The following is a 10440-nucleotide window of genomic DNA, read 5'->3' as shown; positions in this document are numbered from 1 at the left end:
CCAACAAGAAGACATGGAGTAGTATTTTTAAAGGGTTAGTGGAGAAATGCTCAGTCCAGACTTCTATATCCAGTTAAAACATCTATCAAAGATAGTGGGGCTGGTGCTGTGGTACAGTGGGTTAAGCCACTACTTACAGTGCTGGCTTCCTGTATGGGCGCTGATTCAAGTCCCAGCTGCCCTACTTCCTATCCAGCTCCCTGCTGATGCACCTGGGTAAGTAGCAGATGACCCAAGTATTTGGACCCCGCACCCATATGAGAGACCTAGATGACCCAGCTGCTCCACTTCCTATCCAGCTCTCTGCTATGGCCTGTGAAAGCAGTAGAAGATGGCCCAAGTCCTCGGGCCCCTGCACTCACATGGGAGACCTGGAAGAAACTCCTGACTTCTGCTTCTGGCTTTTGGATCGGCACAGCTCCAGCCATTGCAGCCAATTGGGGAGTGAACCAGAGGATGGAAGACCTATCTCTCTCTGCCTCTCCTTCTCTCTGTGTAACTCTGACTTTCAAATAAATAAATATTTTTTTAAAAAAATACTCAAGTAGTTCCAAAGAAGCCAGAAAAAGATAAAAAGAAAAATAAATAGAAAACTACCAAAAGATTTTAATTCAGTCATATTAATAAGTCTACTAAAGCAAACGCTTAACAATCCTAAAACAGAGATGACAATATAGATTAAAGGGCAGGAACCAATTATATGCTGCCCATAAGAAATTCACTTCACATATAAAGACATAGATTAAACATAAAAGAAGGGACATGGACCAGCATTCTGGCACAGTGGGTTGGTCAAACCACCACTTGGTGACACCAGCATCCCATATTAGAGCATTGATTCTGCTTCCAATCCAACTCCCTGCTGAGGCACCTGGGAAAGCAGCAGAAGATGCCCTAAGGGCTTGGGCCCCTGCACCCACATGGGAAAACTAGATGAAGCTCCTGGCTGCTAGCTTCAGCCTAGCCCAACCCCAGATGTTGTGGCCATTTTGGGAGTGAACCAGTAGATAGAAGATTCCCTCTCTCCCTCTCCTCTCCTCCTCCCTCTCTCTTCTGTCCTTCTGTCACAATGCCTATCAAGTAAATAAAATCTGTTTTTTAAAAAATGGACAAAAGATATATAATAAAAATAACAGACAAAAGAAAGCTTGAGTTGCTATATACATATTACATAAGATAGATTCAGAACAGGGATATTTCCAAGATAAAGAGGTCACAGTGTAGAGTGTTGTGGCACAGACCGAACTGGATTGTCATTCTGAGTCTCAGCTACTCCTCTTCTGATCCACCTTCCTGTTAATGCACCTGGAAGGTAAGAAATATAAGATGATGCCCCAGGTACATTGGTTCCTGTCACTCCTGTGGAAGACTTAGATGAAGTTCCAGTTCTAGGCTTTTGGTTTCTGTCTCAGGTATGCTGGGGAGTGAACCAGCAGATGGAAGAGATAGCTCTTTCTCTCTCTTTTTAATATGTATTTTATTTATTTGAAAGGCAGAGTTAGAGACAGAGAGAGAGAGAGAGAGAGAGGAAAAGAGAGATCTTCCATCTACTGGTTCACTCATCAGCCAGGGCTGGGTCAGGCTGAAGCCAAGACCCAAGAGCTTCATCCAGGTCTCCCATATAGGTTCAGGGGCCCAAGCACTTAAGCTGTCTTCCATTGCTTTCCCAGGCACATGAACAGAGAGCTGGATTGGAAGTGGAGCAGCCAGGACTTGAATCAGCACCAATATGAGATGCGAGCTCTGCAGGCAGTGGTTTAACCAACTGCACCACAATGCCAGCCCCTCTCTCTTCATTTTCATTTCAAAAATCAGCTCAGGTTAACTACAATTAAGACGTAGGAGTTTTAGCTGACTACAGATCACCTTGAGTCAATCCTGTACTCTCCTGGACTCATACAATAAATTGAATAGCAGGCTAGATTAATGGAGACGATCAGACTTTTCAGACATCTGGAATATGATATCCACATCTGGGCTAGTGAAGCCCATCCAAGAATGCTATGTACTATGGGAAAGGGTTGAAGGAGGATTTAGGTTGTTGAAAAGAAGTCTGCCACAGATGGTGGTGTCTTGAGTCTTAGTATTGTTTATGTCGTTTCACAAACCATAATAAGGACAGATGGGTGGTGGTTTCATGGAAGCATATTTTGTTCTCACATTGCACTTGCAGTGTTTTCTCACAAGCATTCAATATAGAATGGAAGCAAATGTTTGGCATAGCTGTCAAGATGCTGCTTAGAGGGCCGGCACTGTGGCATAGTGGCCTAAGCCTCTACCTGCAGTGCCAGCATCCCATATGGGCGCTGGTTTGAATACCGGCTGCTCCACTTCCGATCAAGCTCTCTGCTATGGCCTGGGAAAGCAGTAGAAGATGGCCCAACTTCTTGGGCCCCTGCACCCATGTGGGAGACCCAGAAGAAGATTCTACCTCCTGGCTTCAGATCAGCTCAGCTTCAGCCATTGCAGCCATTTGGGGGGGTGAACCAGCAGTTGGAAGACTTTCTCTCTCTCTCTCTCTGTCTCTCTCTCTCTCTCTCTCTCTCTATCTGCCTCTCTGTAACTCTACCTTTCAAATAAATAAAAATAAATAAATATCTTTTTTTAAAAAATGATGCTGCTCAGGATGCCCACATCCCATATTGATTTGCCTTGGGTTTGAGTCCTGGCTTTGCTCCCAACATCCTGCTAATGCACACTCTGGGAGACAGCAGATGAGGCTCAAGTAGTTGAACTGCTGTCCCCCACACAAGAGAATTGGATTAAGTTCCCGGCTCCTGGCTTCACCAGCCCTGGCTGCTGTGAGCATTTGGATGTGAATCAGCAGATGGAAGATCTCTGTCTCTCTTTCCCTCTCCCTCTGTGTGTGTGTGTGTATGTGTCTTTTTCACTCTCTCTCTTTCCTCCTCTCTCTGCCATTCAAATAAAATAGGGACATAAAACCCATTTTAAAAGATGAACTGTCTGAGAACATGGTGATCCCCGTCTTTCACGGACTCAAGAAGAGATGGAATGGCCACAAAGCAGGAGTGCCGCAGAGAAGCTGGGTGGCTGTGCTTACAGCAGATGAAGCCATGGCCTCCGATTTGTCTTTCGGTTCTGATCTCGCTGTTTGTTTAGTGAGCTTTCTGTCACGAGAACAAACACCTGAGAGAAGTGCTCAGGAAGGAAGAAGGTTTATTTCAGCTCAAGGTTTTGGAGCTTCACAAGCCGACACCGAGCAGCCCATTGGTGCAGCATCTGACAAGGGCAGGGGATGGCAAAACATGTGCAGAGGGAAAATCACACGGCAAGCCAGGAAGCAAAGTAGCTGGGCCAACTCAGGCTTTATAACCAACCTCTCTGTGCTGGACCCACCCCCTTAAACACCCTGACTGGATCAAGACTCCACCCTCTCCCCCGTAACATCAAGCTGGAGCCAAGCCTTTAACACACAGGCCTCTGTGAGATACCAAAACTGACATCCAGGCTGGCGCCGTGGCTTAACAGGCTAATCCTCCGCCTTGCGGCGCTGGCACACCGGATTCTAGTCCCAGTCGGGGCGCCGGAATCTATCCCGGTTGCCCCTCTTCCAGGCCAGCTCTCTGCTATGGCCTGGGAAGGCAGTGGAGAGTGGCCCAAGTCTTTCGGCCCTGCACCCGCATGGGAGACCAGGAGAAGCACCTGGCTCCTGGCTTCGGATCAGCATGATGCGCCGGCCGCAACGGCCATTGGAGGGTGAACCAATGGCAAAAAGGAAGACCTTTCCCTCTGTCTCTCTCTCTCACTATCCACTCTGCCTGTGGGGGGGGGGGGGAAACTGACATCCAAACAATAGCCTTGTGCGAGTCCCTGTACCAGGTTCTAACATAATTGACTCTGTGATGAAATGCATTACATGTTAGAATTCACTCTTAGACATACAGTGGAGAGGACACCAGCCACAATGAAGAATTGTCCAGCACAAGGGGAAGGCAGTTGGCACAGCAGTTAAGATGCCACTTGGAATGTCGGCGTCCCTATCGGAGTGCCTGGGTTCAAGTCCAGGTTTCACTTCTGATTCCAACTTCCTGCTAATGCATATCCTGAGAGGCAGCAAGTGATGGCTCAAGTTCTTGGGTCCCTGCCACCCATGTGGGAGACCTGAATGGAGTTCTGGGCCTCTGGTTTCAAACCACCCAGCCCCAGGCATCTGAGAAGTGAACCATCTGAAGATGATCTGTCTATTTTTCTTTCCTTCTCTTTCTCAAAATGAAAATAAATAAATAAATAAATTTTTTTAAAAAGTAACTGTTCACTATGCCATGCATGGGAGGTATGGAAGAAAAGCTTCTAGCTTAGGGTCTATTTAGCCTCAATGTGCCCTCCTCCCATAGTCCATCATCTAGGTCACGGTGGCATGTCTTTCTCAGTATTAAAGACATAAGCCTGGAATCACTGTGTCTGACTTCTGCCCTCTAGGAATGGGGTGTCTGGGGTGACACCAGATAACTTTTTAAGATACACCACAGGATGATTGCATTGAATCAAAAAGAGATTTTGCAATGGCTGACCCCCAGCTCAAAAAGACAAAGCTCCTGTAACTCAGGCAGCAGGCAGCAGGAGGCACTGAGCCCCGGGGCAGGGCAGGTTTGAGGATGGGAATTATGTCCCCATTATCCACAAAGTGAACATTTTCCTAACAATAACACGGTGATTTCAGAAGCAATTTTAAAAACAAGACTCTTTTCTCCTAAACTCTAGAGCTTTTCTGATTTTTGTCAGCAACAAAAGAATTCTGCTTCCAAAGCAGGCTGCATCTCTGAATATTAAAACTCCCACCTTGGGAAATTTTTTAAGCCTTCAGACAACCTCTTTTAAAGTTATAAATGAAAGTCACTCAACAGACTACAGTGCTCCTGGGCCCCTTTTATCTCCTGAAGAAAGACAACAGAGTGATAACTTAGGAGTAGGGGACCAAATTACTGACCTTGAGTCACCTTCCACACCATGTCTGGCCCAACCAAGATAGGGAGTCAAAGCTTTAACTAGTAGCAACAGCAAATGATATAATTTGATGATATAAAGAAACCCATCAAGGGGGAATAAAAAAGCTAGGTCGTAGTATTCATAGAGTTTAAAAAGAGCCTAAATGTGCCTTCAGCGAGGCCTTTTCATGCTAAAATCAACCATTCCACACTCCCCTCCTGTCCAAAGAACAAACAGTTCCAGAACCAATTGGACTGTCCGAATGGGTTTATTTTTTCATCTGTATGTAAAACTGAGTGGGTTTTATTAGATGCCAGGCTTTGAAAGCAAAGTTTACCAAGATGGAGAGCTGTCAGATGAGAACTAATTGAGGGAATTTAAGATATTCATGAAAAAGACTCAGAGGGATATGGAAGTTTACTTTTGATTTCTGAATTTCTTTAAAGAGATATTGTCGGGGAGAGATGAGGAACATGTTCTGTGTGGCTCCGGGAGGAAAATCGGGTCCGATGGCTGGAATTCCAAGAAGACAAGTGCCGGTGGTCCAGCTAACCACAGTGGAATGCTGTGTGTACATCCGCAGGTGTGTGTGTGCACGTGTACCTGTAGACAGTTATTTGGGCAATAACATACCAGCTATGTTGAAGAAAACGGACAGGCACAGGGGGATAATATCAAACAAATACAGCTTCTAAAGCTCCTTAAGGCAACACCACCCTTGTATATTCTTTGAGGAATAAAGTGAGAGGTGAGAGTGACCAGGTTGACAAGTGAGCTGAACACTCATGATCAAAAAAGATTTTTGTACATAAAAAATTTTTTAAATGAAGGGAGGAGTAATTGGGCATTTGGCCTAGCAGTTAAGACATCGCTTGGGATGCCCACATTCCACGTCAGAATCCCTGGGTTTAAGTACCAGCTCTACTCCCAATTCCAGCTTCTTGCTACTGCAGACTCTGGGGGCAATAAGTGATGGCTCGAAGAGGTGGGTTCCTACTGCCCACATGGGAGACATGGATTGAGTTTCAGGCTCCTGCCTTCAGTCTGGCCCAGCCCTGGCTGTTGCAAGCATTTGGAAAGTGAACCGGCAGATAGGAGCTTTTCCTCTGTCTTTGTGCCTATGAAATCAATTAAATAAACAATATTTTGAGAAATATTTTACTGGAAGAGTGTGCTTCCTGTCCCTCTGCTTCCAGATTCGCCCTGAGATCGACCCTCTGCTGTCCCCCAGCCTCAGCAGGTGCCTGAACCAATGGACCACTCGACCTTGAATCATGAACCTCCACACAGCCACCTGCTTTTCAAGAGCTTATCTCTTGGTCTTTGGATTTCATGACCAGTGGCCTGTCAGTAGGACAAGAGGAGGTACTGACATATGCACGCTCTGAGACCAAGCCAGGAGATTCCGGGTTATTCAAGGTCACTGAAACCAGGAACAAGCAAGAAGCAAAAGCTAGAACGTCATGCCTGAAGGACGGAACATACCTGGTGAGAGTGCACTGAGGTGGATGGGGACAGCACTTCCTGTGTCATTTGCCTGGAGCTCCAACTTTTATTGGACTTCAAATGAGATCAAAAGTTATGTAACGATCCAGGGGTGATCAATTAGAATCTCTGCTATTAGAGCGAGTAGATTTGGAGTGACTGTCTAATTTGCTATTGTATAAACTGAGCGAATACTCATACCCATAAGACTGGCACCTAGTCTTTAAAAACACACTTTCTAGCCACTGTTGGCAAGGGTGGGCTATTCCGTTTAAATTTACATTATATATTTTGGAGAATAATCAATCAATATATATATATATCTTCCACAGCTAAAATAAATGTAAATAAAACTTTAAAAAGAAAGAAATATTTTACCTCATTTACTAATTAATTTACCCATGAAATGGCAAATTTGTGAAGAACATATGAGAATTAACCATATAATGTCTTTGAACCTTGGGAAAGTAACATCTTCTAAATCTCAGGTTCATCAAGGGTAAAGAGGAAACTCTTAACAGATTTCTCCGCTCTTCAGACTCATATATTCAGCTATGAGGGGGTCTTCAAAAAGTTTATAGAAGATGCATATTAAAAAAAACTATGCAAGGGCTGGCCTGAAGTGCCAGCATCCCGTATGGGTGCCAGTTCAAGACCCGGCTGCTCCACTTCCAATCCAGCTCTCTGCTATGGCCTGGGAAAGCAGTAGAAGATGGCCCAAGTCCTTGGGCCCCTGCACTCACATGGGAGACCCGGAGGAGGCTCCTGGCTCCTGGCTTCGGATTGGTGCAGCTCCGGCCATTGCGGCCAATTGGGGAGTGAACCATCGGACGGAAGACCTCTCTCTCTCTCTCTCTCTCTCTCTCTCTCCCTCTCCCTCTCTCTCTCTCTGCTTCTTCTCTCTCTGTGTAACTCTTAAATCTTTAAAAAAAAAAAAAAAAAAAAACTATGCAACAGGGCTAGCGTTGTGGCATAGCCAGTTAAGCTGCCACCTGAAATGCTAGCATCCCATATGGGTGCCAGTTGGAGTCCTAGCTGCTCCACTTCTGAACCAGCTTCCTGCTAATGGGCCTGGGAAGACAGCAGAAGAAGGCCCAAGTGCTTGGGCCCTTGCATCCCTGTGGGAGACCCAGAAGAAGCTCCTGGCTCCTGGCTTCAGCCCAGCCCAGCTCCAGCTGTTGTGGCCATTTGGGGCGTGAACCAATAGATGGAAGATGTGTGTGTATGTGTGTGTGCCTTTCTCTGTAACTCTGCCTTTCAAATTAAATAAAAAAATAAATCTGTAACAAAAATAACATTGAATTGCCATTCCTTACAATTATACCTTAAAATGAAAAAAATAATAATTACACCTGAATCCATCAGGCCTTGCTCTGTCTCTTTAAGCCTGCTGTCCCATCCCCACGTCATGAAACCAGAACAGATGGTATCACTAGCATCTGTTTCTCATCCACAATCTTCGTCCTTGCTACAATTTCCCAACTCCCTCCTGCGTTGTTTGCATCTCCTTTCTGTTTGGAACCTTATATGCATCCTCAGATTCTTAAAATGATTCTGTACCCAAACTCCCAAACTCTCTTCACCAACCATAATGTCTCCTTTTTTTTTCCATGAATATTTCTACTTTTGATTTCTGTAGACAAAATGAAAGCCTTATTCATAATAACCTGAACACAATACCCAGTGCAGGCTCTTGTAATCTCTGCAATCCCGGGATATACACAGGAGCTCTCAAATGAGGCCCATCTTTTGGTCAACATTTTACATGGATCCTTTGGAAATGGGGTAGAAATATAAACAAAAAGAATCAAGAATATGACCATCCTACTTTGAGTAGATGCTAATGAATCCCCAAATCAGACATGCTCATCAGCTTTCACTCTTCATTTTCCATAGTGTGAAAAGCCATGCCCTCCCCAGTACTTTTTGTTAATTCCCAAGTTCCTTATATTCTTACTGCCATTCGTGCTGCAATGCCCTGACCCCACTGAATTCTTGTTTCTGATTTTACTTACACTACATATTTCCTGAGTCTTTAATATTTCTCTTTAAAAAAAGATTTATGTATTTGAAAGGCAGAGTGACAGAGAGAGAGGGATTGTCCATCTGCTGGTTCACTTCTTAAATGGCTACAACATCTACAGCTGGGCCAGGCTGAAGCCAGGAGCCTGGGACTCCATCCATGTCACCCACAAGGGTGGAAAGGGCCCAAGTACTTGAGTTATTCTCTGTTGCTTTCCTAGGTGTAGTAGCAGGGAGCTTGATCAGAAGTGGAGCACCTAGGACTTGAATCAGCACTCATATAGGATGCCAGGCATCGCAGGCAGTGGCTTAACCAGCTGAGCCACAATGCCAACCCCTTTAATCTCTTTCTTACATCAAATATTTCTTGAGTCTTTCATATGTGAATATAACAAAACCCATTACCTGTTATTTAGGACATAATGATCCAGTGAGGGGACAGAAAACATAACATGCAATTAAACACTCCAGTAAAGGCTCTAATGGGAAAAGTAGAATGTATTCATTCTAGGCTGAACTGGGAGGTGAGAAAAAGCTTCCCAATAGAAGTAAGAAGCAGAAATATCTAAATACTTGTTACTCAAGATGTGGTCCATGAAAATAGACAAATTCACAATTGTAGGAAGAAAAGTTCTCTGTCTCTCAATAACAGTCAGAACAAGTGGACAGGAAATTAGCAAGGATGTAATAGTCTTGAACAGGGGCTGGCTCTGTGGCACAGTGGGTAAAGCTGCTGCCTATAGCACCGGCAACCCATATGGGCACCAATCCGAATCCCACCTGCTCCACTTCGGATCCAGCTCCCTATTAAAGTCCCTGGGAAAGCAGCGGATGATGGCCTGGGTACTTGAGCCCCTGAACCCACATGGGAGACCCAGAAGAAGCTCCTGGCTCCTGGCTTCAAATCAGCTCCAGCCATTGCAGCCATTTGGGGAGTGAACCATCAGATGAAAGACCTTTCTCTGTCTCTCCCTCTCACTGTCTATAACTCTACCTCTCAAAATAAATAAATAAAATCTTAAAAAAAAAAAAAAAAAGAAGTCACTGTGATAAGAGAACAAAGCATTCGGATGAAACAAAATGGAAAACCACTGTTCAGGGATAAAACCTTTGGACCGTCTTGGGATACAGGAAACAAGACCTTGTTAGAATGTGATTGAGAAGGTTCAATTCTCTAAAATTACAAGAAGAATACAGAGAAGGGGAAGGGGACTTTTAAAGTTGTGGTTAAGGCCTTATGTAAGGGGTGGGCATTTGACCTAGCAGTTAAGAACACCCACATCGGGGCCAACGCGGTAGCGCATTAGGTTTATCCCCAACCTGTGGCGCCAGCATCCCATATGGGTGCCAGGTTCTAGTCCCGGTTGCTCCTCTTCCAGTCCAGCTCTCTGCTGTGGCCCAGGAAGGCAGTGGGGGATGGCCCAGGTGTTTGGGCCCTGCACCCTCATATGAGACCAGGAAGAGGCACCTGGCTCCTGGCTTCGGATTGGCGTAGCTCCGACCGTTGCGGCCATTTGGGAGTGAACCAATGGAAGGAAAACCTCTCTCTCTCTCTCTCTCTCTCTCTCTCTCTCTCTCACTGTCTGTAATTCTACCTGTTAACTAAATAAATAAAATCTTAAAAAAAAAAAAACACCCACATCCAGTGCCAGCATTATGGGGTATTGGGTTAGGCCCGCACCTGCAATGCTGGCACTTCTCGACTGCTCCACTTCTAATCCAGACCCCTGCCAATGGCCTAAATGTGTGGGCCCCTGTACCCACATGGGAGATCCAGGAGAAGCTCCTGGCTTCTGGTTTCAGCCTGGCCCAGCCCTGGCTGTTGCAGCCATTTGGGAAGTGAACCTGTGCATAGATCTTTCTCTCTCTTTGTAACTTTTTCAAATAAATAAATTTTTTTTATAAAAAGGAATACCCTGGGGCCAGTGCCATGGCTCAATAGGCTAATCCTCCGCCTTGCAGCGTCAGCACACCGGGTTCTAGTTC

The sequence above is a fragment of the Lepus europaeus genome, chromosome 19 (assembly GCF_033115175.1).
Source record: "Lepus europaeus isolate LE1 chromosome 19, mLepTim1.pri, whole genome shotgun sequence".
NCBI lineage: Eukaryota > Metazoa > Chordata > Mammalia > Lagomorpha > Leporidae > Lepus > Lepus europaeus.
This window is presented reverse-complemented; position numbering follows the sequence as displayed.